The sequence below is a fragment of the Procambarus clarkii genome, chromosome 37, assembly GCF_040958095.1.
Source record: "Procambarus clarkii isolate CNS0578487 chromosome 37, FALCON_Pclarkii_2.0, whole genome shotgun sequence".
Classification (NCBI taxonomy): Eukaryota; Metazoa; Arthropoda; class Malacostraca; order Decapoda; family Cambaridae; genus Procambarus; species Procambarus clarkii.
The window spans coordinates 12,514,693-12,537,923 of NC_091186.1; the positions used below are offsets into that span (position 1 = coordinate 12,514,693).

Genomic DNA, 23,231 nt, shown 5'->3' on the forward strand with positions numbered 1-23,231 from the left:
TTGAAAAGTGTGACATATATATGTTCTTATATGCAAATATCCCTTTGCAGCATTATATTGTGAACAATTTGATACCAAATTGAACAATGTAGCATGAAAATTGAGGTCAGAAAGCTGAAAAGAGTATAAACATTTTTGTGTGATGTGAGCTCGCAGCCTACGTTGTGGTGCACGGTGAGTCTAAAGTATAGGGAAGTGAGACTTATATGTTTTTATATGCAAATATCCATTTACAGCATTCTGTTGCGAACAATTTGATACCAAATTGAACGACGTAGCACAAAAGTTGAGGTGAGAAAGCTAAAAAGAGTATAAACATTTGTGGCTGGTGGTGAATAAGCGCACATCGCTCGGCCGACCTTGAGATGCACGGCGGGTCACCCGCCATGGCAACGAAAGTAAAGCATTGATACTACTAAGCATTAGATTGTAATAGGGCCATTGGACTTATGCAGGCCTACTGAGACTCATGATCAGAATCAGGTTCACACCATATAGAAAGGCAAGTATGGGGGATCAGAGATCAACCCAAACACAGAGGAAAACTATCCTGAAAGTCCAGACAAAGCAAAACAAACCGCTGCATTTAAGAAGGAAAATTAATGAGGAAAACTGTGCAATTTATAGTTGGCAATGAGTGTACAACTCTTGCCTCAACTCGTTGGCAACTACCAGGTGGCAACCATGTCATCTTGGGTCTCAGTCCATGACTCATTCAAGATCTGCCAGTATGGAACTTTAAGTCCCACATGACAGAGGGAAACAACTTGAAGCTACTTGAGGGATTGCTCAAAAAGAGGTGTTTCATTACATTCAACACTTGTTATCTGGCTTGACCCCCATCAGTAGCATCCCTAAGCTCACAACAGAGCATTGGTGAGGACATCTTTGCAGAGAAAGATCATACAATTAGACAAAGACTGAAAATGGGTTACCCTTGGGAAAAGTAGGCAGAAAAGCAGGGCACAGGAAAGGCGAGGGTCCCCAAGTCTGGAGAAAAGCAGAAGACAAAATGGCCGAAAACCCTGGGAATGCAGCCCAGCAGGGAAGAAGAAAGGAACACCATGCAGGCAAGAGGGCAAATGATACCAGCTAAATAATGCAGGTAATACCCACAGCCAGCATGTACTGCCAACCAAATAGTAGGGCAGGTCAAACTAGAAAAAAAAATGAGTAGCCGGAAACCCAGTAGCAGAAGACGGATGCTCACAGACACCTGAAAATGTTCCAAGAATGTTTGAGGAGAAGAAAGCAAAACAGGCTTGTTGGATAACGGATAACCCCCACCCTGAACAACAAAAGACTTAAAGTGCTTGGATCAAACCCCCCCCCCCCCCCATGACAAGACATGGGTCATCAGCCATTCTTAGAAGCATTTCGAGTCTCTCGGCTTCTTAACCGCTCCAAACAACCTTGACCATTAACCATGACCTTCACCAAAGAGGGGCATCAAAGAGCACGAAAAAAAATGGATAGCCAGCAAAAGTGGCCCCTCATAACCCCCAAAGAAAGGCAAATGGCACCAGCAACCAATAGCTCATTGCAAGTGTGAGCAAGCAAGCTAACACCAGCAAAGGCCCCCCACAAAGGGTATAATGGAGCTGCCAACAGCAGTAATAGAAGGCCAGACAAGCACAGGAGAAACAACAGTATAACAGAAGGTTGAGGGTGAGAGAACCCATATTAGTAGGGAAGGAGGTGGCCACATGGGAACCAAAAATAGTACAAAAAAACTCCCGTACAATTTTGTGGAGAAAATGCTGCAAGTAAAGGAGGCAGGCAGCACAATCAGGGTCTGAGTAGGGCCAAGAGAGACAGAGTGACCTAACGTGTAGATAATTAGGAAAGCTAACCTTTGATACATTATATCTGAACTAACTACCCAACCAAACTGACAGGTGGAATTGACAAGAGCGAGAATTGGAAGAAATTGTGGTCCAAACACACACAAAAAATCATAGATGAGAGTGGGTTCAAACAAGTAAGGTAGGGACAAGGGTCTGTCACTAGGATGGGGTGAACCCAAGCAAGGTCCACCAGCACTCAGTGTAGCAGCCACCACAGGAACATAAAATTCCCGATGCATGAAACAGTGAAACTAACCACTAGCCATGGGAGAAAATTAAATGTCCTATAAAACTTATGATACAAAAACAGAGGCCTATATCTGGCACCACAAGGGCATAGGCAACACAGAGTCTGATTAACAAAAACATCGCACGCCTAACTGAAGAACTCCTGAACCCAAAAATATAATCCGGCTCTAAATTGGATGAGGGACACATCACAAGCCCAACCAATAGAAGCATAAAGGTAAATAAACCATGTAGATGCAGGGTTTATTTGGCATGGGATCTGGCAGCCTAGTTCTTCATGAAGAGTGGACCAAGCCAGATGGAACGGAAGTGTTGTCATCATAATGAAGCCCCGAAACCCATCAACCTTTACACAGTGAGGGAAGGCACTCAAAACCATGGCCAGTAAAGAATAATTTAATGCAGTCGAAGTGCACTCTCAACTATAGGTACAAGGCATCAACACAAGTCGGGGCAAGGTGTATATGCACACTAACAGACTATAAACTACTACAGCTCTCCATCAACAAGCCTCGTTTGGAAGACAAGCACTACCTGGAAGTGAGGTAACTCAAATTAAGCTAATCCTCAAAGGGAAGAACCTAAACTCCTCAGAGAAGAGAACTCTGGATGGAGAAAGAAAACTGCAAGCCGGCAACTGGGAAGAAAATCCTGGACAATAGTTGAGGCCAAAAAAGAACCAGGAGACAATCACACAGGCTGGTGGTATAAACACAATAAGAAAGTGTAAATGAGAAAACGGTAACAAAGCAGTGGCCCCTCACAAGACAATTGCTCCATGGAACACTTACTTTTGAGAAGCAATGGAAAGGTTCTGGCAGGGTGGTTCATTCCAACAGTGTAGTAGTGTATGAGGTGTATGAAAGAGGAGGGTGCCAGGATGGGACTCCAGGTGACCTGGGTTGCCACCTGCTGACAGCCACAGGTGGGTTGGATCAAGGGTTGTTTTCCCATTGCCACCTATCACTTGTATTGTATTCCTCATTTTATTTCCTCAGATTCACCTAAACTTTCTGGATGATTTTTCTCATTGTTTTAGACACACTTAACAATGCCCTAGAAACTCTTACCCGTGTACCTATATCCTGTAGCACAGTAGTCAGAGCAGTCAACTACCAAGTTAAATGTTTTCGGTTTGTGTTCAACTTCTGTTTAGGATTGATCTCCATAATCTTCTTGCCTTCATGAGCAAATCAGATTCTGGTCTAAGTTGCCAGTAAACCTTCATTAGCCTTAAGGGTCTGGTATGATTTGATATGATTAAGTGCTGGTGTCATTACTAGCACTTAAGCTCACAGATGCCACTGAGGGGACCAGCCCAGAAAATGTATTACAAATTCCTAACATAAATCCATTATTAGAAACAGCCCATTTTATACTATATCCTTCCAAATTGTATTGTATCGTGTATGGTTGGTGTATTGATCTACACATCTCTTAACTTCATGCAGCTGCATAGCCTAAAGCATGTGCAGCCTAAAAACTGTGAAGTGAGATATTTAGTGCAGTATAACAAAAGGTTAAGATCTGCATGCAAACGTTTTGTGACTGGTTGATGGTACAGTCAACTAGACTGTTGGACACCACTGCACGCATTCTGACATAAGAATTGCTATACAATAAGAATTGCAGGGATAGCCGCCAACAGATGCTCAATAGACTTCACTCTGCATAGCAACATAGAATAAAATTCATATATACAGGGTACTCAGGATTTTATATGGTGATGCTAATCATGAATGTCATTACAATAAATTATTGCATATGTTTAACCATATTCTTTGATGATGTATTATTCAACTACCAGATAACTTGTGTAAGTTTGGTTGAGAGAATACTGTATTTATCATGGTTTCCTTAGAATTTTGACTTAAATATTTTAAAATTAGAATTTCTCCAAAACAAAGTGGAATTAGTGTACAGTATATACCACGTTGTACAATGTGTACTGTACTGTTGGCTTTCCTGAAGCTGGTTATGTAGTTCTGATGACTGTAGTGGAGGTATAATGTCACTGGCTTCCCTGAAGCTGGTTATGTAGTTCTGATGACTGTAATGGAGGTATAATGTCACTGGCTTCCCTGAAGCTGGTTATGTAGTTCTGATGACTGTAGTAGAGGTATAATGTCACTGGCTTCCCTGAAGCTGGTTATGTAGTTCTGATGACTGTAATGGAGGTATAATGTCACTGGCTTCCCTGAAGCTGGTTATGTAGTTCTGATGACTGTAGTGGAGGTATAATGTCACTGGCTTCCCTGAAGCTGGTTATGTAGTTCTGATGACTGTAATGGAGGTATAATGTCACTGGCTTCCCTGAAGCTGGTTATGTAGTTCTGATGACTAGTAGAGGTATATAATGTCACTGGCTTCCCTGAAGCTGGTTATGTAGTTCTGATGACTGTAATGGAGGTATAATGTCACTGGCTTCCCTGAAGCTGGTTATGTAGTTCTGATGACTAGTAGAGGTATATAATGTCACTGGCTTCCCTGAAGCTGGTTATGTAGTTCTGATGACAGTAGTGGAGGTATACATCTGTTAGCCCCACAACAGTACTTCCTCTCATAACTCATTGTCCTCATTGGTTATCCTGAAGCAGGTTAGGCATTTGTGGTGAATGTAGTAGAGATATACTATGGTCACTGGCTACCCTGAAGCTGGCTTGTGTGCTTGTGGTGACAGTAGTAGAGGTACATGTGTGTATGTGAGCTTGTACAACAGTACAGTACTGACTCTTGTAATTCATTATCTTCACTTGCTACCCTGAAGCTGATTATGTGTTTGTGGTGATAGTAATAGAGGGAATATGTGTGATGTTCTGCCTTTTAATTTTAAATATTAACCACTTTGGTTTACAGGATAATGCTTCTGCTCAGTGATATGTCTGGCAGTTTATAGTATTTGTGTGTGTTGTACACAGACCATCTCTGCCTGAGCTGTTTGTCACACCACCATCGCACTGTTCAAAACAAAATATTTTCTCGCACGCAATATTTTTGTCTAGTTCATCGCTTGTTTCTCCTTGTTCCTACACTGTAGCAAGATTGATGAACTTCCTTATCTCTCTGTATTCCTAGATTCACATGGAAGTATCGTTACAGTATGTTGTTTCTTAATCTTCCTTCTCTTTTCCAAAGTATCCAGATCTGTTTCACTCACTTGGATCCTGGACTTGTCCTGTCTGAATCCGTGGATTTCTTTCTCCACCTTTCGGATGACCACTCTGTCCCAGGTCTGGCTTCTTTTGGACCCATGTTCTTGGATGGTGTCTCTAGACTTCCGGGACACGTATTGGCATGTCCCGATTCATCTGGGGTTCAGGGACTGGCAGGTTTCGTGTTGGGGCGGCAGGCTAACGTCATTCATTGCCTTACCTTAGGCATGAATCGGGTACCTCGAGTATTCATGTGTCTTACCCAGGTCGTAGTGACCCATCTGCATCTGCTAGGGATTTGGGTTTTGGCCTACCTCGACGATTGGTTGGTGTGGGCTCCCAGCCGGTCTGCTTGTCTGCTTGCCAGCAGTGTGGTTTTTTCCCAGCTTGCTGAGTTTGGGTTCCTGGTGAACTGGAGGAAGTCCAATCTGGTTTCGTCCCAGGTTGGGAGCCGGTCGGCCGAGCGGACAGCATGCTGGACTTGTGATCCTGTGGTCCTGGGTTCGATCCCAGGCGCCGGCGAGAAACAATGGGCAGAGTTTCTTTCACCCTATGCCCCTGTTACCTAGCAGTAAAATAGGTACCTGGGTGTTAGTCAGCTGTCACGGGCTGCTTCCTGGGGGTGGAGGCCTGGTCGAGGACCGGGCCGCGGGGACACTAAAGCCCCGAAATCATCTCAAGATAACCTCAAGAAGGTTCGGACTTGGCTGGGCCTCATGTGGGACTCTCAGAGTCCCACACGAGGCCCTATCCAGTCTAGGTTGCTGGATAATTGACGCATAGGGTCTAGGGCTCCCCCATTCCCCTCCCAGAAGGTGGGGGGCTGCACGGAGGCAGTGTATGACGTTTGCTTGTTTCCTTGGGAATTAGGGAAGTTCTGCCTCTCAGTTCGGTTTTTGATTGTAATTTTCTTACCATGTGGGGTCTGTTTTGTTATGCCTACCTTTCTGGGTGCCTAACCCCAGTCAGTGGCAGATTAGGAAAGTCTCCAGCCACAGGGGGGGGTTTTCCATGGGCCATTGCTCTCTGCCTCTTTGGGGGGGCCAAGTTCTGGCTCGTGGTCCCAGGAAGGCTAAACTCTATTGACTATTGCCCTAGTCTAGTGTATCGTATATTAGCCCGAAAGCCCCAGGGAGCCTCCGGGGCTCACCCAGAAAATGGCGTTTCATTATATTCAACGCTGGTTTTTTCCATTTGGAAAGTGGATAAAGGCTTAATAAGAATTTCATAGGTTTGATGTGTTGATATTCTTGCTTGAACCCAAGACATTCATTATTGTATGGAATATGAAATTCAATTAAAAGGTGTGCTGAGTAGGCTCATGTGTGTGTGTGTGTATATGTTGCTTTTCTTGGTTATTTATATACATTTGTACATAAAGTATCAGAGTATTATCACTGCCTGCATTTCACCAGCTTTCAGAGCTTTTCTCGGAATTTTGTGTATTTGTTAGCGCACTGTTTGATGCTTTTCGTGTTTTACATTTTTATTTTCACTAACCAGTAATTGCATACAGGCTTCAACTTCAGGCGTTTCCTTTAGTCTTTTAATTAGTTTATTTTGTAAGAATTGATATGTGACTTGTGGTTCCCAGTACAGTATGAAGCTGTAAGCCACTGTTACATTATATGTTGTTGTTTGTTTTGTGCACACACATAGTATGATCCAGAGTTTACACCAGTGATACAGTCAACTACTGAGTATCTTATTGAGAACCTTATGGGGCAAAGATCATTGCAGCTTGAGGAATTTTGTTACATGATTATAAATGTACTGGATAAAGAGTACTCGAAAATATAACGTTTGACATTAAAGCAACATACATTGTAGTACGGTGCTTACCTATAAGTTACAGCATAGTGGGCCAGCCAGTCAGGGCTGGCTTCTTATGCCCCATACTCATGTACTTGTGTACATCTTCTCAATGTGAATTTTTATACCACATCCTAAATTATGTACTCACCTAGTTGTACTCGCCTAGTTGTGCTTGCAAGGATTGAGCTCTGGCTCTTTGGGCCCTCCTCTCAACTGTCAATCAATCAACTGATTTCTTTCACACACACATACCCCCTGGAAGCAGCCCGTAGCAGCTGTCTAACTCCCAAGTACCTATTTACTGCTAGGTGATCAGGGGCATCAGAGTGAAAGAAACTCGACCCATTTGTTTCCGCCTCTGCCGAGGATTGAACCCCCGGACCCTTAGAACTTTGAATCCCGAGCGCTGCCCGCTCAGCCGTCAGGCCCCCCCTATGTTATTGAGGCCCTATGTATAGGGCCTCAATTACACCATGACTGAATTTGTGTAGATCAATGACTATACAGGTGGTTACACAGTGGTCTACATCCTCAGCTCACAACTGAGGGAGCCAGGTTCAGTCCTTGAGCAGGACCAAAATGGGAGCATATTTCCTTTCACCTGATGTCTCTGTTGGTTTAGCAGTTAAATATTAATGTGGGATTAGGTAACTGTTGTAGGTTGCTTCCTGGGGAAACTCAGTAATTGGCCTAGGGCAGGGACTGCAGTAAGGCTAAGTACACATTTCCTGTCCCCAACAATGGGAATTAAATATTATTTGCTGGATATTAAATATCTATTTTGCTTAAATCTCAATTGGTGCAGCTATTTTGTCCAACCTGGACAACCTTTGACAACCTGTCCAACCTTTGAGGGGAGCCGGTCTGCCGAGCGGACAGCACACTGGACTTGTGATCTTGTGGTCCTGGGTTCGATCCCAGGCGCCGGTGAGAAACAATGGGCAGAGTTTCTTTCACCCTATGCCCCTGTTACCTAGCAGTAAAATAGGTACCTGGGTGTTAGTCAGTTGTCACGGGTTGCTTCCTGGGGGTGGAGGCCTGGTCGAGGACCGGGCCGCGGGGACACTAAAAAGCCCCGAAATCATCTCAAGATAACCTCAAGATAACCTACATGGAGCCCATAAAAAGTATTGAAACCCCACAAGGGTCAATCATATATGGTGATTTTCACACACAAGGAAGCTACAGATAGTGAATGGAGCAGCATAAGGGCTAATAAGGTTCAGGTTTTCTGCCTCCAAAGTCAGCTCAATAAGTGGGAATGAATATATATGCACATCAACATTTCTTCAGTTACTGTACTGGAGTAGTTTAGACAGTCTACAAGTACCCAGTCTATAAATGTTCAGGTTATGATAATGTTGTGTGTTTGCTGAGCATGGCAGTAGTGTATTGGCATACACTGGACCAACCTGGGACATTGTTTTCGTGTCGTGTTTGCCATTTACATCAGGACATAAAAGCTGGAGTAATTGGTATCTAGAGTGTGTTCGAGAGTTTTTTCTACTCCCAAAGCCCAGTCTGAGGCCAGGCTTATCTTGGGATAACTTGATCTAGAAGGGTGTGGCTTGGAGCAGCCCGCAGGCTGCAACAGGTACTCTGAGAGAGAACTCTATCAACATCAGAGGCCCGAGACTGTTCAACACGCTTCCACTACACATAAGGGGCATAACTGGCAAACCCCTCACAGTGTTCAAGAGAGAACTGGATAAGCACCTCCAAAGGATACCTGATCAACCAGGCTGTGACTCATACGTCAGGCTGCGAGCAGCCGCGTCTAACAGCCTGGTTGATCAGTCCAGCAACCAGGAGGCCTGGTCGACGACCGGGCCGCGGGGACACTAAGCCCCGGAAGCACCTCAAGGTAGCCTCAAGGTAAGGTAGGCCCACATATCAGAATGAAAGGGCAGCAACATTATGAGTTGCCCTCCCAGCAGGCAGTCAAGTTTGAGTAATATTTAATCCAGATATTCAAGGTTGCTTCATTGTTATATGCATGTCAACTGTAGAGTGTAATACTGTGTAGTTATGCAGTACTGTAATACTACACTGTACAGTATAGGGAAATATTACTGTATAGTATAATACAACACTGTATAGTGTAGCATAGTAATATCTTTACCCTTCTGTATCTATAACGATCTATCATCTCATTTCTGATGCCTCTCCTCCCAATGAAAATGTCAAACAGGAAATAATGATTGAATATTGTCTAGTTTCATTTATCAGTTGTCCTGTAAAGGAAAACAGTTCCAGTGTAGTTTGCCTTATCTGTTGTCACATAAAAATTGGTTCCCAAAAATGGTCACTGAAATTCATCTGTGCACTCCAAAACTTGGTGTGAAAGTGTTTACATGTGTATGTCTGAACTTGTGTAACCCAGTATTGTACTGCACACATTATAGGCCGCCTGTGGTAATCCAGGGTCAGCAGGGGCTCTTGATGCTGACTTACAATGCAGTTGAATATTGAAACACATTTAAAGATAGTACCGAGATTGTTATAATATAAATATGAATGTTTATACTTTAATAACTTCCTTAAAGGGGTGATATACCCCGTATTTTGCTGATATATAAGATGCACTTGTTTTACAGGGATATTTTGTAGGAAAATTTGTTTTAGAATGTACCATAATTACTTCAATCAGCAGATATAGCTCTCCTGCACAAGGGAGGGAGCAAAGCATTTGCTAAGAATTATAGACCAGTTGCACTACCATCCCATATAATAAATGTTTTTGAGAGAGTGATCAGGAGTCAGATCTCCAGTTTTATGGAGACCAATGACTTCCATAATCCAGGCCTTTATGCTGTTCTGCCTCGAGTATTACTTGATACTTTCCACTTCAGAGCATGAGAGATTGGTGAAATTGTTGGAATACAATGAACATATACAGTATACATAGAAACAATAAAGCACCTGAACTATTGAGATCCTTGATTGTACCTGTATCTTGTTTCGTCTCAAAGACGAGACAAATCTTTTGAGATGAGGATCATCTCAAAGCTCTCAAAATGCACTTACTTGAATGGAGATAAGAAAGGTACCAAATTATATATACAGTACAGAGAAAATACTGGAGAGCCAGATCCCTAATTTGTACAGCAAAATAACAACATACTGGAGTGAACGATATGGAAGGAAATGCAGAATAAAGACAGTGAAGAGCAAGGGTGCCATAGGCACAATCAGAGAACACTGTCTGAACTTCAGAGGTCTGCGGTAGTTCAATATCCTCCAAGCAAGTACAGTATAAGAAATATTGCCAGAGCAACATTAGAAGTTTTCAAGAAAAAGCTGGAAAGTTTTCCGCAAGTAGTGCTGGACCAACCAGGTGGACATGTGGAGCTACGGGCCACTCCAAACAACAGCCTATTGGACCAAGCTCTCACAAGTTAAGCCTTGCCCCAGACCAAGCTTGGGAAGTAGAAAAACTCCCAGAACCCCATCCAGGTATGTTTCATCATACTGTACATTTATTGAAAAAGATTTTCAGGTGGTTTCTTTAGATGAAAACATGATTTCACACATGTATATTACATACAAACAGCACTGTATTTTCAGTTGATGAACCGGAAACGTGTTCTATTCTCCAGGGTGGGATTTAGTTGGGAATGAGACTTGGGCAGCTCTGGGGGGCTGCCCCATTTGATGCGGGGTCGATGGCCTTTGAGCCTGATCCTCCAGCCGAGGCTTCTGGGGTCTTACCAGCAGACCCCCCTTCTTTGATGCCTTTTCCCTGGACTCCGCCTTTTCTTCAGGGGTGCAGGGCATGGAGGTCGACTCTGCCCCAGAGCCTGGTTTTGAGGTTTCTGGGGCTGGGAAGGAGTTGGCCTGGAGCGCTTGGTCCCCGTTCGATCCTGCCTGGGTCTTGATGCCTTCGGGGAGGGGTTTACTGTTGTAGGGGTTCGGGGTTTTCATATTCCCCTTCCCTGTACGAGTTTGATGTGGGTTCGGCTCTTCGCTGGGTTCATATCTGGGTTCCTTTGGGTTCTGCAGCTTCGTCCTTCCCGAGGTTTTCCACCTCTCAGATTTACCCTGCGAAGGTTCAAGAAGGCTATGGTGCGTACCTCCTGTGAGACCTGGACTTTGCCTCTGTGATGTCTCTTTTTTTTGAGTTTGATGCCTCTTTTCCCAGATTGGAAAAATGCGTTATGAGGTTTTGGCATTTTTCTGCCTTGCAGACTGCGCATTCTTTTCGCTTGGGGCATGGCACAGCTTTTTTCATACCCCCACACTGGATTGGTGGGAGCTTACTACGGTATTGTATCCTCCAGGAGGCGGTGTCTGTTTTTTGTCTCTCGCCTCGCATGTTGGCAAGCCGTCCTCGCTTTCTATTGATTCGGCCTGGGCCCTGACTCTTATGTTTTCGTCGTCTTTCTGTCCGTTATTGATTTTGGACTCGGTTGTTTCTCAGTTTTTGCAGGCAGCTTCTGCTAGATGCCATCCTCTTTCTGATTTGTTAGTGATCCAGTGTGGGCATTCTCATGCTTCCCAGAAAAGTCTTGCCAGGATTCAGGTCTCTGCAGGTCGAGGAGGGCCCTTGATGCCAGCTTGTGCTGGTGCTTCCTCCGGAGCTGTCCTCTCCAGAGGAGCCGGGTTCATGCATGATGTCTCTGGACCGCCAAGACACATATTGGCACGTTCCCATTCATCCGGGGTTCAGGGACTGGTTAGGTTTTGTGGTGGGACAATAAGCTTGCCACTTTTGTTACCTTCACTCCGGGCTGAATCTGGCACCTCGCGTTTTCACATGTTTTACCCAGGTCTTGGTGGTCCATCTGCGTCTACTAGGTGTTTGGGTCTTGGCTTACCTTGACGTAGTTTGTATGGACTCCCAGCCAGTCTACCTGTCTGCTCGCTAGGCGTTTGGTTCTTTCCCAGCTCACCGGGTTTGGGTTCCTGGTGAACTGGACGGCCTGTCTCGGTTCATTCCCCCTGTCCACAGAATGGACGGTCGAAGTCAACTCCTTCAGTTGGCTTTGCCATACTTTCAGCCCCCTCCCCGGAGGTGGACCTCTTCACATTGGTGTGGTCAAGGTGTCTCCCAAAACAGTGACACCTCGGCTTACAAATGCCCCTTTTTACAAACTTTTCGGGTTGCGAGCCCAATTTCTTCGTAAAATCCGAATCGGTTACGAACTTTGCCTTGGGAAACGAAGTTGTTAATATGCGTATGGCCGACCTAGCCCATGGTAGCATGGCGACCACGCCTCAGTTTACCAGTGCCTCCTACCTAGTGACAATCGCACCTGAATTCTTTATAAAAAATTTCAATGTTTTGCTTGTTACCTTGTTTTTCTTGGGGGGGGGGGGGAGGGGGGGAGTTCTTGGGCTCTGTTCGGTCTTGGGTTGCGCTTTTCTACCAGTTGGGGTCTGTTTTGGGGCATCTACCTTTCTGGGTGCTTAACCCCGGTTGATGGCAGGCATGAATATATTCTTAAAGTGTGGAGTTTTCATAAGCTATTGCTCCCTTCTCCTCTCTCAGGGAACCAGGTTCTGGCTCGTGGTTCCAGATAGGCATGATAACTCCACATAACTGAAGCCCCAGTCTAATATAGCTAATATCAGTCCAATAGCTCCAGAGAGCCTCCGGGACTTGCCCAGAAAATGGCGTTTCATTACATTCAACGCTGGTTTTCTGGGGGGGGGGGGCCGTCGGCTCCCCGGAGCTATTTAGGCTGAATGGATATGTTTAACTTTCTGGCATCAGTCAAAGTGCTAGGAGTTCTTGCCTACCAGGGACCACGAGCCAGAACCTGGCCCCCTCAGAGAGGCACGAGGAGCAATGGCCTATAGAAACCCCCGTGTGGTTGGGAGCATTCTATGTCTGCCATCGACCAAGATAGGCACCCAGAAAAGTAAGCGCCCCAAAACAAACTCCTATTCTGGTGAAAATATTGCTACCGAAAGCTGAACGAGTGGACAAAACTCCCAAACAAAATTATTAAACTATTATTAAACAAACCAGCAAACTGCATAACAATTTGTTAAGAATATGTTTTGGGAAAACAGGATATATTTAAAAAATTGCATAAATTTTAACTGCATGGCACTGTACTGTACTGCACTCAGACTATTATTGGGACCAATACTGATCTTGGTGAGATTCCAGTAGTGACTCCCCCCTCCACATTGACAAGTTTCCTCCAATTTCTCTCTACATTTCCACTTCTGACTCTAAATCTCCCATGCATTTTAATATTCTACCCTTCACACTTTCAGTATTTTCTAATTTCCAAGTCAATCTTCTGTGGGAAACTGTCAGAGGCATTTCTAAAATACAGGAGAAGACACTATCCTAACATTCTAATTCTTGGGTTATTTCAGTGATTGTGTCATAGAAGTTCAGTTGAGTTAATATGCTAGATTTTGCCAGTCTGAAACCAAACTGCTTTTGTCTTCATTATGTTATCCTTGAAATATTCTACATATTTGTGTGTGAGTACTTTCATGAGTGTACATACTGTATAGGTGTTTATGTGTGTTATTGTGCATGAGCATATATTCAGGCATTCGTGTGTGTGTGTGTACTTGCCCAGGTGTGTACGGTGTTAGTGTTAAAAGATTCTGTGCATTTGAATTTTGAGGTTGCATTATTTACAGTATATACCTTTTATTCTGTTGCACTAAACTATTCAACTTTCTTCTAGAAAAACATATTCCTTTAGAGCCAGTAGAGTATCTTTGCTCTCAATAGTTGTATGATACGTGATAAGATGTTTATCAAAAGGATTGCAAAGTATTACGGATGCACATCTTTAAGTTGAAACATTCAAGATTTGAGTAAATATTATAAACTCATTACTGTAAAAAATCCTTGGATGAACCCTAGGGCAAGATGAGTGATGATGCTTTAGTACAGATTCATGGCAGTTATGATAAGTTGATATTCTGTAACAGTGCATTAGGAATCTTTTCAAAACAGCTCTGTCAGGTTGTACTGGTGTTTGGGGGACAATAGAAAATAGTTCAGTCCTTCCCCAGAATGACTAGAAAATTCATCCATAAATACTAAGAGTAAGTAAAGTCTAATATTCGTGACAGGTATGTACCAATGTCATCGCTAGTCTCTAAACCTAACCTAACCCATTCTAAGCTACCGAACTTAACATAACCTAACAAAAATAAGAGATAAAATGTTTTTTTATATATGGTGTTCATGAGGTGTGTGTGACATTAGCCTCATGCTGGCACAGGTATTAGATCCTGCTGCTCATAGCAGACTGAGAGTACAGGTGTGTGGGTAATTGAGTTGAGATTGGTCAAGTCCCTAGGAGGTCCTCTCTTGGAGGATCACCCTAGTGTGACTGGAAAATGTTCTGGGAGTCAGATGTAGCCCATGTGGTATAGCCCTAAAATGGTTAAATGCAACTCGCCAGAAACCTGAACCAGTCCTTGAAACTAAGAATGCATTGGCATATGGCAACAGGCATTATAAAGATCCAGAGACACAAGCCACGAGTTCTTGTGATGCCAAGAAAAGCTAGAAGAATGAACTTTCTGTAGTCACTCTGCACTGGATCAAGCTTTCCTCCAGTGAATTTTAACAGTGCACATATGACCCACCGAGGATGTTTGAAGACACATACGTTCTTCCAGTGCAAAATGTCACCCTACCTAATCATGATCCTGTCCAATGCAACTTGTTTTAGGGAGAATCAAAATGGAATAGTTGAGAACATGTAATCTTGTTTTTGTTTTATTACAATTATATAAAATTGCACTTGATAATTTTGTATATTAATGCAAAAGTTGCAAGTTCAGTATTGCTGTATGTATTACCTTAAACAAGGTCTGTTAAAATACTTTGCTTTCCTACTTGTTCCTGTAGTTAATGTACTGTATATATAAATTTCACATAATGTGGAACACTTGTCTTACTGTGTACTGAGGAGTCTTGTCTCATTAATGCTGCTCAGTTGAAGGAGTTTAAAGGGGTCCATTTCCCTGGCTCCAACAACCTTCGTTTCTGTCGCTTCGTATGGGAACGCAGTCGTCATTGCCTGAAGCCGGTGAGGAATGATGTTTTTATCATTAACAATAAATGTTACTCCTTATGACTGTTTTTGTTTATTTTGCAATAATATTACAGAAGATAGACTGGACTAAGAATATTCTAGTGTTCTTAGACTATAGATGCATGCACACATGTACAAAACTACGTACACAAGGAAACACTGGTGCCAAATATACGAAAGTTATCTTACAAGCACGTTTAGAGCATGTTAAGTTGGAAGTTGGTTTAAAGTGCTACATGACAAAGACTATAGGGGAAAATGGGACACCACAAGCATAGCTTTCATCTTGTAATTACATTTAGGTAATGACATGCACACTGTAATCAAAATATCATGTGCCGCAGCAGAGGAAGAGTAAGAGCACACCTCTTGCAGAATACCTACTGCTGAAGTAGAAACACACGAATAGACCTATTGAAGAATACACACTACAGCCAGTGATGAGTTAGAATAGACCTAATGGAAAATCCGTAGTGGAGCTGGGGAAGACTCGGAATAGACCTCATGGAGAAAATGGGGAAATCCACGAAAAAAAGTTTTTGAAATAGGATAAATAATGAGCAATTGCCACCAGAAAGCTCCTATACAATACAGGCCAACTATAGAATGGCATTTAATCATATGCTTAATAGGGTGCTCTTATCCATGTGAATGCCAGATACACGGGGAGCTGGTCGGCCAAGCGGACAGCACACTGGACTTGTGATCCTGTGGTCCCGGGTTCGATCCCGGGCGCCGGTGAGAAACAATGGGCAGAGTTTCTTTCACCCTATGCCCCTGTTACCTAGCAGTAAAATTAGGTACCTGGATGTTAGTCAGCTGTCACTGGGCTGCTTCCTGGGGGTGGAGGCCTGGTTGAGGAGGACACTAAAGCCCCAAAATCATCTCGAGATAACCTCAAGATAACGTGCTCCCACCCATGTAAATGCCAGGTACTCATGCTCCCACCCATGTGAATGCCAGGAACTCATGCTCCCACCCATGTGAATACCAGGAACTCATGCTCCCACCCATGTGAATACCAGGTACTCATGCTCCCACCCATGTGAATACCAGGTACTCATGCTCCCACCCATGTGAATGCCAGGTACTCATGCTCCCACCCATGTGAATACCAGGTACTCATGCTCCCACCCTTGTATTCACCCTCCAAAAAAGGTTACGGCGACAAAGCAGAAATAGTGTGGCAGCACATGGTGACCAAAACAAAGATGGCCGCCAGCATGAGGATGGACAAAACTTCCTCAAGATGAGGAGGGAAGAGATTAATTTTGATGGTTTTGATGAGGAAAATATTAGCAGGAGTGGTTTTTGCAACAGGTTGGCAAAAACTGATCATTGTAATGAATCATGTGAATTAAATTAGAATTTGAGGAGCAGTAATGAAAACTTGAGAAACAAAGTTACAGCCCTGGAAGGTTAAATAAGGGCATTATGCAAAGAAAAAAATATATGTACTGGGAACCTGTACTGAACCTAATGGAAAACTTCTGGAGGAGAAAAATAAAGTATTAAAAATAGCTCTTGAAGTTAAATAAAATCCAGATGTTAGTGAATACAATATGTTAGGCAAGGAAATTCAACAGTAAAAGGGAGTTTCGTCAGAAAAGAGGAGGAGGTTACACAGGATACAGCAAAGTGCAAGAAGAATATACAGCTAACCCATGCACAAGTGGCCAGAGAGAGAGAGTAATATTAAAAGCTGTTAAGGAAGTGATCGAGCAACAACGGGAATCTGAAAGACCTCGACCTATGTCTTTCAGCTAAGAGCCAAAACAAAGTATACTTCGGATACACCAACACAATCCAACAAAGCATGAACTGGAAAGCTGCCAATAGTATGCATGGGGTGTATGTAAATATGGGCTATCAGGAAAAACCCAATGGTACATGTAAAATATAAACACCTGACAAACTGTAGAAATATCCTAAATAGAGGTTCATGACACACTGAAGATTGCAAATTTTTCCACCCACAACTGTGTAAATATTCACTAAACAAGAAGGAATATTTTAAGAGATTGCCCAGCATTTCATATCAAACAAACTAAGCAAATAAAATAAAAAGAATGCCTTTATGAATACAGCAACACCCGTACATGCCAGGAAGAGGTTTTTAGTAAGAGAAAGAGGGAAAGAGAATGATATGAAATGTCCAAACTACCATCAACTCAGTCAAATGCTAAACAGGTCACACACAATGTGGCATCCCAACCAGAACCATGGATATTAACACCAAGTAAAATGCACAGCATTTCCCCAAATGCAATAACATCTTTCTTATTTGCCAACATACAAGGCATTCAAAGTATGCAAAATAAACAAATCCCCTTTATAACTGGTCTCCTCCTTAATGAGGGGAATGCTGTGTTTCGCAGCTTTGACTGAAACTCTCACAAGAGACTTTTATGACAGAACAGTTATGGATACCAGAATCCAATCTTTTCAGATGTGATAGAAAACATAGGCTACAGGGTGGGGTCAGCTTGTACATCAAAGAACACATTCATCTGCATCAGAACTGCCAAACACTACAAATAATATGGTAGAAGTACTGATAATCAAAATAGAAATTCTAAATGTTGGAATTGTCCTTGGTACAGTATACTAATCACCAGATAGCAAATTCTCAGCAGTTTAAAGACCAACATATAAAAATAAAATACTGCTTAGAAAGCCTCACAAACTCTGCCCCTAACATCATTCTTGTTTGGTAACTTCAAATTACAGCACCTAAAATGGAAAAATGTGGCAAGATAGTTATGCCAGAAAAAATCCCAGAAAGCAGTCTGAATGAACAGTCACACACATTGACCTCTTGTAGATGTGTGACAAATTTGCTTTAAACCAACAAATAGTAGAACCAACTAGGAAAGAAAATGCCCTTCATCTTATTTTTACAAACAATGATGAACTGATTAGCAACAATGTGGTTACAAAGAAACAATGGCCAGAGTTTCTTTCACCCTATGCCCCTGTTACCTAGCAGTAAAATAGGTACCTGGGTGTTAGTCAGCTGTCACGGTCTGCTTCCTGGGGGTGGAGGCCTGGTCGAGGACTGGGCCGCAGGGACACTAAAGCCCCGAAATCATCTCAAGATAACCTCAAGATAAAGACATGTTACTCAGATCACAATCTAATTGAAGTTCAGACATGCATGGGCAATAGACCTGTCCTATACAGCTTCAACTCCAAGAGAAGAATTCAACAAATTCAATTTCAATAAGAAACTGATTAACTGGGACCAAATAGGACCAAATAAATCAAGCCCTTACATAGATATGCTGGGGAAGATGGCTAGATAATGAAAACTTTAACCAGTGCCTTGAGAAAATAGGCACACTAACACTGTAAATATGTGCAAGTCACATACCACTAAAGAGAAAGAGGAGATGCAAACTGGAGCAATAATGGCATTCCCTTTATAGGTGGCAAAAGGAAATCTTAGAACATCTCAAACACTCCCCACTATCCAAAGAAGGTTATGAAGAGAAATATAAATTATTGACAAAGTTGCAAGAATCATATAAAATCCAGGAGAGGCAAAGAGTTTATGAAGCATAAGTGAAATAGAGAGGAATCTGAAATACTTGGTCTATGTAAAATCTAAAACAAAGAATACATTTAGTATTGGGTCCTTGTGCAAAGGTGATGGACCCTTCACAAATGACAGCAAAGACATGAGTGAAATACGTACTGAAGTTACAGTACGATTTTGTTTTTAGCAAACCCCTGAATACATTGCAGATCAATAATCCAAATGAATTCTTAATGAATGTGGCACCACCACCAAGCCATACATCAGATGTCACCCTAACCACCACTCAACTTTGAAGTAGCCACAGACAGCGTGCTCTTGCACTCTGCACCAGACCCAAACTCCTGGAATTCTACATTCATCAAGAATTGGAAAAAAAAAAACACTATCACAAGTCCTAAACATCTTTTGATCTTTTGAAGATAGTACCTAGATACTGTACTGGTGTTATCCCTGACATACTTAAAACAGCGAAGATCCTGCCACTTCACAAAGGAGGTAGTAAAGCAGGTGCAAAAAACAATATACCAATAGCTCTAATGTCACACACAAAACCCCTTTGAAAGAGTACCAAGAAATAAGATACACATTTTGGTGTGTCCTGAACCATCATAAAGCCGTTGTAACAACTTCAGAACAAACTAAAACCAAACCATTGTGTGTTAGTTCATAACAATTTTGTCAGTCATCTTACCACGACGCTCATCTGTTAGCGGCCTTCGGGTGAATTGTTGCTGCTCCAATACATCTTGTTAACTAAAAGTTAGCTTAATCAGTTTGGATCCAATTATTTTAGCATAGGAATACAGTTACTGTACATACTTTCAAACAGTCAATAATTGATGTAACATATTGCATTTGATGAATTTTGTTGGAAATTTTGTTTTTAATGCAATGATGTAATGTATTTGTGTATTGATAAAAATAGGCTTTTGCACATCGTTTACTAACCCAAAAGCTAAGCGCAATAATTCAAATTTTGTCCGAGTCAGATGGTTGTCAAAACACTCTTGCCATTTTGGTTGAGTTACGCCGGGATTTGAGTTACTGAGGTCTGAATTGGTGAGTGATCAGTGTATTGTGCATATGCTTTCAAATGAAGGAGTATTTTTATAATCAGTCCTGATATATTCTGTAATATTAGAATTACTAAATTTCTTTAATTAAATTACAATTTTTGTCAATATGCAAGAGCTTGATATTCACATTACAGCATTAGTTTTACTGCTAAGGAAAACTCGGCCAGTTGAAATGCATGTATGTGTATAGAATGTAGTTTTTATGTAACCATCCTGTGATGTATTTTTGTTACATAATGTTTTGCTTCACTGGACAATGGATTCCCTTTTTATTACCCGTGTCCTGGATTATCTGCTTGTAAAACTACAGTATTGTTGTATCTGGTGTTCAGTTAACACAGACTGCATCTGGATCTTAACACTTGTATTGAAAAGAATAATGTAGTATGAAACGGTGTTCTGTATGCATTTTCTGTTAGAAACTAATTTAGATTTAGATTTTTGTTGCAAATGCTTTTTTATGTTTTAATGCATCCTCTGTGTGTGTGCATGTGTGTGTGTGCAGCCTAACCTTGTGGCTTTCTGGGTCGTATCACATTTGTGTATTTGTACAATTATACAAAATTGTAAATTTGTGAGAAGTACTGTATTTTTAAGCATATAAGATGCATTTCTACTTAACACACCTCTTTTCAAGGATATTTTGTGTAAAAAACAATTTTAGTATGTTTAGTCATATATTTATTGAAAGTAACTTTAGAGCACAGATTCCCTATTACCATGATCTTTCACGCAAGCTGTGACAGCCAGCTTACACTTAATGGTATAACAATGCATCCTACCTGTTGGCTAATACAGTGCAGTACATGTATTTGCAATTTAAGATGAAGCATGAATGTTGCCAAGCTGAAAACACCATTATTACCAATGTTTTGCTCCTTGAGAAAGCTCTTGTTTTATAATACAATAATTATAACGTAATCTTTACCTAATACATTGTCTTTAGCTGAACACATTCATGCTTCCATGATTTGAACACTTCCATGTTTCATTACCCATTTTCCAAGTACAGGTAGTGCAATTATTAAGTTGTAGGCATTCTGATTTTGTCCAGAAGAAACCAGTCCAGTGATATTTCATCTTCAGTTGTGTGGCTTTCATTTAGAATTGATTTACAGTGTTATTTACATTCTGTTCGCACGCAGATTCAGGATCTCTCTAGTGTAGCAAATACTGTACTCCTCAATCATCCCAAACTTGTATAATTGGAATCCATCTGGAGCTATATTAATTTTATAATTAAATAAGAAAGATTTGACTTAAAAAAGAATCAGGATGAGCATTGAACATAATGAAATGCCAGTTTCTGCAGAGACCTCAGTGGCTCTTTGTAGCTAGTGTGGCCCCTCATACCCTTTAGTATGAGGGTAGTTTAGGAGTGGACGTTAATGAGACAAACTCCATACACGAGCTCTATATAGTAAATAAATATAGTACAGTACATGTATAGTAAATATAGTAAAGCCCTTTGGGTTGGAGATGTGTTACAGCAAACAACATAATGATTAAAATGCCCAACACCTGCAAACATGGCTGGGCGAGTACACACATGACTGAGATATTTAAATAACAAATAAGCAGAACTAGAGGCCACAGTTGTGTACTACTGAGGAAAAGGCCAGTAAACAGAATGACAAGATACTTTACATAGAGTGATGAACGATTGTGAGACACTCCAGGTTGTATTCTACACCTAACCCACAAGTCTGAAAATAAAGGAAGCAACGAATTTTGGTTTGTCCTGGTATTGTGACTCATTGTCTCCAGATGCTATACGTCTACTGAAGACCTTGACAGCTGGGGCCTGGGGTTTGACAGCTGAATGGACAGAGCTCGGGATTCGTAATCCTGAGGTTCCGGGTTCGATCCCCGGTGGAGGCGGAAACAAATGGACATAGTTTCTTTCACCCTGATGGGTCTATTCACCTAGCAGTAAATAGGTACCCAGGAGTTAGACAGTTGCTACGGGCTGCTTCCTGAGGGAGTGTAACAAAAAGAAGGTCTGGTCGAGGACCGGGCCGCGAAGACGTTAAGCCCCGAAATTATCTCAAGATAATCTCAAGATAACCTTAACCTTTTACCTCAAGATGAAGATGTTGCCATTATTTATGATCAAATACAGTACTGCATACAAATAGCTACTTTGCTGTAACTACAGAAACAAAGCATTGAATGTAATGAAAATCCCCTTTCTGGGTGATTCCTTGGTAGTTCCCCATTCCCACCCTGATGTGCTATTCTTCCATTTAGGATTTAGGGTTGACCAAGCCTGCTTGAGAATGTGGGAGTGGTGGATCATTAGTCAGAGCCAACTGGTCGGCCATTTAGTGACAGTTAAGTGAATCATATGAAGGGCTGTTCACTTGTTGCCAATTATCAAATGTCTTGTTTCAAATTTTATTTAGTCTCTGGGGAACTGGTACAGTTGGCAGGTCCTACAATACTAGTACTTACCTAAGTGTAGTTACAGGATGAGAGCTACGCTCATGATGTCCCGTCTTCCCAGCACTCTTTGTCGTATAATACTTTGAAACTACTGACGGTTTTGGCTTCAACCACCTTCTCACATAGCTTGTTCCAGCTGTGTATTACTCTGTTTGCAAAAGAAAACTTTCTAATGTTTTTCCAACGCCTTTGTTTCCTTAGCTTGAATCTGTAATTACCTAAGTGTAGTTACAGGATGAGAGTTACGCTCGTGCCTTAAGCTCCATGCAGCTACTGAGGAACCACATAGAAAGGTGCATTTCATTACATTCAGCACTTTTCATTACAATTTCTTTTTTTTTTTTTAAATGGCCCATTTAAGACCTTGTATTCGGTAATACAGTAATCATTCTACAGTATTACATAAAATTGATCACTCTCGGGACTTCATTTATAGTCATTACCTTTACTTCCTGCTATTTTCCTCGTAAACATTTTTCATCTTTTGGTAACCATCAAATAATTTGATTTAAGCCGTACCAGTAATGAAGGTGGCACACGAGGACTGGCGTTGTCTTCGGAAAAGCTACAGTCAGTACAGTGAATTATTGATGTTGAACTGCATTTCTTATTTTGTTTTTTTATTTTTGAGCTGTACTATATGGCCCCAAAATATGTGGGGTAGATAAAGAATTGTTTTAAGAATATCTCATCTTCATGCATTGCTTTCCTTCATTTTATTTTGCATTTTTTATTTTTTTTTATAGTTGAATGATAACTTAGTGTAATGATTCAGAACTTAGTGTCATGCATAAAGTGTAGTAGCAAAGTAAATGCAGTGCATACCTCATTACTTTTAATGTATGTATTTTGTTTTAATATTACAGTTCTCTACATGTATTATTGTAGATACAGTACTGTGCTATAAAGTCATTGCCTCATGCACACAGTTCACTTGCAAAAATAATTTAGTAGCGTATAGCTAAGGTTAGCGGAAAGTGATTGGCAACTTTCCTCTAACATAGCTGTAACTTTGTTATAAACTAAGAGCCTCTGTATGTGCTTATATGTACTGTATGAGAGTAAAAGTTTGTCCCGAAGAA

General features: G+C 41.7%; 1 protein-coding gene across 1 annotated transcript in view; it reads left to right on the plus strand.

The window, feature by feature from the left end:
* Window positions 1-23,231, plus strand: part of Rbcn-3A (rabconnectin-3 alpha) — a 185,250-nt gene that overhangs the window by 151,431 nt on the left and 10,588 nt on the right.